Here is a 7,500-nt window from a genome sequence, read left to right as displayed (position 1 = left end):
CCCCGGATGGAGCTCCTGAACACAGACAAGCAAGGGGAGGCTCCCCGGGCACATCGGAACCCCTTTCCGGGCCCTTGGCAGTGCGGCAGGCTGGGAGACAGGGCCTAGGGCCTGAGCACCCGACCCGGGGCCCGCCCGGGCCCCTGGACCCAGCCGGGGCTCCCAAGCCCGGAGGCGCATGGGACGCCTCCCCGGTCCCTCCGGACCCCGTCCCGGGCACCCTGCCACGCAGCAGGACCAAGGACAGAGCCCGGGGTGGGGAGGCCGCCCTCCCCGGGCCCTCAGGGGCCCTAGCCACTGCTCCTGAACCCAGCCAAGCAAGGGGAGGCTCCCCGGGCACACCGGAACCCCTTCCCGGGCCCTTGGCAGTGCGGCAGGCTGGGAGACAGGGCCCAGGGCCGGAGAAACCAACCCGGGGCCCCTCCGGGCCCCTGGACGCAGCCGGGGCTCCCAAGCCCGGAGGTGCATGGGACGCCTCCCCGGTCCCTCCGGACCCCGTCCCGGGCACCCTGCCACGCAGCAGGACCAAGGACAGAGCCCGGGGTGGGGAGGCCGCCCTCCCCAGGCCCTCAGGGGCCCTAGCCACTGCTCCTGAACCCAGCCAAGCAAGGGGAGGCTCCCCGGGCACATCGGAACCCCTTCCCGGGCCCTTGGCAGTGCGGCACGCTGGGAGACAGGGCCCAGGGCCGGAGAAACCGACCCGGGGCCCGGCCGGGCCCCTGGACGCAGCCGGGGCTCCCAAGCCCGGAGGTGCATGGGACGCCTCCCCGGTCCCTCCGGACCCCGTCCCGGGCACCCTGCCACGCAGCAGGACCAAGGACAGAGCCCGGGGTGGGGAGGCCACCCTCCCCGGGCCCTCAGGGGCCCTAGCCACTGCTCCTGAACCCCGCCAAGCAAGGGGAGGCTCCCGGGCACACCGGAACCCCTTCCCGGGCCCTTGGCAGTGCGGCAGGCTGGGAGACAGGGCCCAGGGCCGGAGAAACCGACCCGGGGCCCGGCCGGGCCCCTGGACGCAGCCGGGGCTCCCAAGCCCGGAGGTGCATGGGACGCCTCCCCGGTCCCTCCGGACCCCGTCCCGGGCACCCTGCCACGCAGCAGGACCAAGGACAGAGCCCGGGGTGGGGAGGCCGCCCTCCCCGGGCCCTCAGGGGCCCTAGCCACTGCTCCTGAACCCAGCCAAGCAAGGGGAGGCTCCCCGGGCACATCGGAACCCCTTCCCGGGCCCTTGGCAGTGCGGCAGGCTGGGAGACAGGGCCCAGGGCCGGAGAAACCGACCCGGGGCCCGGCCGGGCCCCTGGACGCAGCCGGGGCTCCCAAGCCCGGAGGTGCATGGGACGCCTCCCCGGTCCCTCCGGACCCCATCCCGGGCACCCTGCCACGCAGCAGGACCAAGGACAGAGCCCGGGGTGGGGAGGCCGCCCTCCCCGGGCCCTCAGGGGCCCTAGCCACTGCTCCTGAACCCAGCCAAGCAAGGGGAGGCTCCCCGGGCACACCGGAACCCCTTTCCGTGCCCTTGGCAGTGCGGCAGGCTGGGAGACAGGGCCCAGGGCCGTGGCACCCGACCCGGGGCCCAGCCTGGGCTCCCAAGCCCGGAGGCGCAGGGGGAAGCCTCCCGGGCCCTCCAGGACCCCGTCCCGGGCACCCTGCCACGCAGCAGGACCAAGGACAGCGCCCGGGATGGGGAGGCCACCCTCCCCTGGACCTCAGGCCTTCCATGTCAGCCCGGCAATCTGGTCGCCCCATTGGAAAGCATTGCGCGCTACTATTGCAAACACATTATCTACCGGACTTGCTCTAGATGGCGCTCCAACATAAGGAATGTACCAACACCTTCCCTACTGGAATCGTGACGAGCAGGAGCCGTCATTAGCACTGAAGGGGCTAGTATATCAACACTTTCCCTCCTGTTGCGCAGGTTGGAGTTTGAAAAATAGATTGTATTATGCCTTTAGTTTGTGTGTCCTCTAGATCAAGTTGATCTACTGACTTGCGATGCCAAGGCATCTCGCTGTAAAGGAATGCGATGTCACAGCATGCATTTGTGCATTCGAATAGATGGCCGCCTATAACCCCTTCGCTGCGGCGGGTTTTCAAATGGGTTTGGGCATGGAGCTGCCCGGGACCCGTGGAGCCCGTCCTGGGCACTCTGACCTGCTGTTGGCCCGGGGGAGGACTGCCCGGGACCCGTGGAGCCCGTCCTGGGCACTCTGACAAGCTGTTGGCCCGGGGAAGGGAGCCCCAGACGACCGGGACCTGTGGAGCCCGTCCTGGGCACTCCTGTATGCCGTTGGCCCGGGGAAGGGAGCCCCGGACGTCCGGGTCCCGTGGAACTCGTCCTGGGCACTCTGACATGCCGCTGGCCCGGGGAAGGGTGCCCCGGACGCCCGGGGCCCGTAGCCCGTCCTGGGCACTCTGACAAGCCGTTGGCCCGGGGAAGGGAGCCCTGGACGCCCGGGACCCGTGGAGCCCGTCCTGGGCACTCTGGAATGCTTTGGCCCGGGGAAGGGAGCCCCGGACGCCCGGGGGAGGACTGCCCGGGACCCGTGGAACTGGTCCTGGGCACTTTTACATGCCGTCGGCCTGGAGGTGGGTGCCCTGGACGCCCGGGGGAGGCCTGCCCGGGACCCGTGGAGCCCTTCCCGGGTACTTTGCCAATGCCGTTGGCCTCATGGAGATGGTTGCCCCGGACGCGTCCGGGGGAGGCCTGCGCGGGACCCATGGAGCCCGTCCTGGGCATTGAGCCATGCCGTTGGCCTGGAGATGGGAGCCCCGGACGCCCGGGGGAGGACTGCCCGGTACCCGTGGATCCCGTCCTGGGCTCTTTGACATGCCGTCGGCCTGGAGGTGGGAGCCCCGGACGCCCGGGAGCGGGCTGCCCGGGACCCATGGAGCCCGTCCTGGACACTTTGACATGCCGTCGGCCTGGAGGAGGGTGCCCGGGACGCCCGTGGGAAGCCTGGTCGGGACCCGTGGAGCCCTTCCCGGGTACTTTGCCAATGCCGTTGGCCTCCTGGAGATGTGTGCCCCGAACGCCCGGGGGGAGGGCTGCCCGGGGCCCGTGGAGCCCGCCCTGGGCACTTTGACATGCCTTCGTCCTGGAGGTGGGAGCCCCGGACGCCCGGGGGAGGGCTGCCCGGGACCCATGGAGCCCTTCCTGGTTACTCTGCCATCCCGTTGGCCTCCTGGAGATGGGTGCCCCGGACGCCCGGGGGAGGTCTGTCCGGGGCCCATGGAGCCCGTCCTGGGCAGTGTGACATGCCGTCGGCCTGGAGGTGGGAGCCCCGGACGCCCGGGGGAGGGCTGCCCGGGACCCATGGAGCCCTTCCCGGTTACTCTGCCATCCCGTTGGCCTCCTGGAGATGGGTGCCCCGGACGCCCGGGGGAGGTCTGTCCGGGGCCCATGGAGCCCGTCCTGGGCAGTGTGACATGCCGTCGGCCTGGAGGTGGGAGCCCCGGACGCCCGGGGGAAGGCTGCCCGGGACCCGTGGAGCCCTTCCCGGTTACTCTGCCATCCCGTTGGCCTCCTGGAGATGGGTGCCCCGGACGCCCGGGGGAGGTCTGTCCGGGGCCCATGGAGCCCGTCCTGGGCAGTGTGACATGCCGTCGGCCTGGAGGTGGGAGCCCCGGACGCCCGGGGGAAGGCTGCCCGGGACCCGTGGAGCCCTTCCCGGGTACTTTGCCATCCCGTTGGCCTCCTGGAGATGGGTGCCCCGGACGCCCGGGGGGAGGTCTGTCCGGGGCCCATGGAGCCCGTCCTGGGCAGTGTGACATGCCGTCGGCCTGGAGGTGGGAGCCCCGGACGCCCGGGGGAAGGCTGCCCGGGACCCGTGGAGCCCTTCCCGGGTACTTTGCCATCCCATTGGCCTCCTGGAGATGGGTGCCCCGGACGCCCAGGGGCGGTCTGTCCGGGACACGTGGAGCCCGTCCTGGGCATTGAGCCATGCCGTTGGCCCGGAGAATGGAGCCCCCAGACGCCCGGGGGAGGTGTTGCCCAGGCATATCTCATCTGGTCCCCCGGGCAGAGAACCACCAGCCCTGGAGAGGTGTCCGGGCGTACCCTGCCCCTAGTAATCCGGAGGGAAATTACCCCCCTTTCTTGCAATCCGTGCACGCGAGGTGACAGAGGGGACCCAAGGCGTAAAAGAACCCGACCTCATGGAGCCCTAGCTGGGATCCGGGAGGCGAATGGCACCTCATCGGGACTTCCAGGGAAGCCCAGCCATCTGGTCGCCCCATTGGAAAGCATCGCGGGCGACCAGATGGCCGGGATCGAAAGGACTCCCAGCTCCCCATCCATCCCAAGCCTTCGCGGTGGGGTTCCTGACTTCCTGCCCACGCAAGGCAGGGCTCTTGGACCCCGGCTGGGCCTCAGGCGCAGGTTGGACCACCGGAGCTCTAGGGCCCGGACGACCTGGGGGGAGGAATGCCCGGGACCCGTGGAGCCCGTCCTGGGTACTTTGACATGCCGTCGGCCTGGAGGTGGGTGCCCCGGACGCCCGGGGGAAGCTGCCCGGGACCCATGGAGCCCGTCCTGGGTACTTTGACATTCCGTCGGCCTGGAGGTGGGAGCCCCGGATGCCCGGGGAGAGGTCTGCCCGGGACCCATGGAGCCCGTCCTGGGTACTTTGCCTATGCCGTTGGCCTCATGGAGACGGGTGTCCCAGACGCCCGGGGGAGGACTGTCCCAGACTCATGGAGCCCGTCCTGGGCACTTTGACATGCCGTCTGCCTGGAGGTGGGAGCCCCGGACGCCCGGGGGAGGGCTGCCCGGGACCCATGGAGCCCGACCCGGGCACGCTGCCATGCCGTCAGCCTGGATGGAGCCCCGGACGTCCGGGGTACGAGTGACCGGGACGCATGGAGCCCGTCCTGGGCACTTTTCCGTGCCTTCGGCCTGGAGCCCCCAGACACCCAGGGGAGGGCCACCGTGAAAACCATGGAGCCCGACCCGGGCACTCTGCCATACCGTCAGCCTAGATGGAGCCCCGGACGCCCAGGGGACGAATGCCCGGGACGCATGGAGCCCGTCCTGGGCACTTTTCCATGCATTCGGCCTGGAGCCCCCAGACACCCAGGGGAGGACATCCCTGGAAACCATGGATCACGACCCGGGCACTCTGCCATGCCGTCAGCCTGGATGGAGCCCCGGACGCCCGGGGGATGAATGCCCGGGACGCATGGAGCCTGTCCTGGGCACTTTTCCATGCCGTCAGCCTGGACGGAGCCCCGGACGCCCGGGTGACGACTGCCCAGGAGCCATGGAGCCCGTCCTGGGCAATTTGACATGCGGTTGGCCTGGAGGAAGGAAGCCCCGGGTGGCCTAGGGAGGTGTTGCCTAACCCTGGGCGTAGTTCGCGGAGCCGCACTCCGCGGAGCTACGCGAAGACGCAGTTGCACTCCGCGACCTTCGCGTAGCTCCGCGGACATGCGTAGTAGCTTGCTAGACCCGTTCGCGCGTCGTTTTTCGTCTTCGGGAGCGCGGTGCGCGTGTTCGGGGCGCTGCCTGCATGCTCGAGATAGCTAGCGCGCTAAGTTACTCAAGAGGTTTGTCCCGCCCGCTTGCGCTCCCTTATTCTCGTTCGCACTGCCAAAGTGCGTGATCGCGTCAAATATCGCGCGAACTTACCCCCCGCGCACGCGATAATGTTATTCAGCGCGCGAGAACTACGCTACGCACTGGATCGCGGAGTAATCGACAGCTTCGCGTTCTCCGTAGAACGCGGAGTTGCCAAAACTCCGCAAGCTCCGCGAACGGAGCGTAGTTCTTCGCCCAGGGTTAGTGTTGCCCAGGCATAGCCCATCTGGTCCCCATGGCAGAGAACCGCCAGCCTCGGAGGGGTGTCCGGGCGTACCCTTCTCCCTAGTAATCCGGAGGAAAATTACCCCCTTTTCTTGTAATCTGTGCACGCGAGGTGACAGAGGGGACCCAAGGCGCGAATGTACCCGACCTCCTGGAGCCCTCGCTGGGATCCGGGCGGCGAATGGCACCTCATCGGGACTTCCAGGGAAGTTCGGCCATCTGGTCGCCCTTATAGGAAAGCGTTGCGGGCGACCAGATGCCCGAGGGGATCCGGGCGACCAGATGGCCGAGGGAATCTGGGCGATCAGATGGCTGGACACGGAAGTGAAGCCGCCTGGACTCTCCCGACCCTGTCCCTGTCCCCGTCCCCATCCCGGGACGAATGCCCGGGACGCATGGAGCCCGTCCTGGGCACTTTTCCATGCCTTCGGCCTGGAGCCCCCAGACACCCAGGGGAGGACCACCGTGAAAACCATGGAGCCCGACCCGGGCACTCTGCTATACCGTCAGCCTGGATTGAGCCCCGGACGCCCGGGGGACGAATGCCCGGGACGCATGGAGCCCGTCCTGGGCACTTTTCCATGCCTTCGGCCTGGAGCCCCCAGACACCCAGGGGAGGACCACCGTGAAAACCATGGAGCCCGACCCGGGCACTCTGCCATACCGTCAGCCTGGATGGAGCCCCGGACGCCCGGGGGACGAATGCCCGGGACGCATGGAGCCCGTCCTGGCCACTTTTCCATGCCGCCGGGGTGGATGGAGCCCCGGGCGCCCAGGGGACGACTGCCCAAGAGCCATGGAGCCCGTCCTGGGCAATTTGACATGCCGTCGGCCTGGCGGAAGGAAGCCCCGGGTGGCCTAGGGAGGTGTTACCCAGGCATAGCCTATCTGGTCCCCATGGCAGAGAACCACCAGCCTTGGAGGGGTGTCTGGGCGTACCCTGTCCCTAGTAATCCGGAGGGAAATTACCCTCCTTTCTTGTAAACTCTGCACGCGAGGTGACAGAGGGGACCCAAAGCGTGAAAGTACCCGACCTCCTGGAGCCCTCGCTGGGATCTGGGAGGCGAATGGCACCTCATCGGGACTTCCAGGGAAGTTCGGCCATCTGGTCGTCGATTTGTCGAGCCCTGGGAGAGAACTGGGGCTCGGCAGGGCCAGGGTGCCAGCAGGTCCCAGTCTGCCAGGTAACCAGGTCTGGGGATATGCTGCCCATGCGCTGCCGGGGCCCGGGCATGACCTCCGGTGGGCCCTCAGGTGCGTCAGTCTGGCACGGGGAGGCTCTGAACCTGCTTGGCTGGGGCCAGGGCTCCACAAATCCACTCGCCCGCTCGACCGGGGCCTAAACGGCGTCCTGCTCATGGCGGGCTTGGGGCTTAGCTTCCAAACCCTACCCCCAGGCCAGGGAGAGCCTCTGCAGGCCCCGATGGACCCCAGCACCCGGAACCTCAGCTGGATTGCAGGACGGGGGCTCCAGCACCCCGGGACCTGCCGGACAGAGTTAAAGCCCCGGGCCCGGTCCCATGTTCCGAACCCTAGCCAGGCCGGGGAATGCCTCCCCAGGCCCAGAGGGATCCTAGCGCCCAGGCCCTCGACTGGCTTGCAGGACAGGGGGCTCCAGCACCCTCGGGGCCTGCCAGATGGAGTTCAAGCCCCGGGCCAGGTCCCAGCTTCCAAACCCTAGCCAGGCTGGGGAGAGCCTC

This window comes from Lissotriton helveticus, chromosome 5_1 (genome assembly GCF_964261635.1).
Source record: "Lissotriton helveticus chromosome 5_1, aLisHel1.1, whole genome shotgun sequence".
Classification (NCBI taxonomy): domain Eukaryota; kingdom Metazoa; phylum Chordata; class Amphibia; order Caudata; family Salamandridae; genus Lissotriton; species Lissotriton helveticus.
This window is presented reverse-complemented; position numbering follows the sequence as displayed.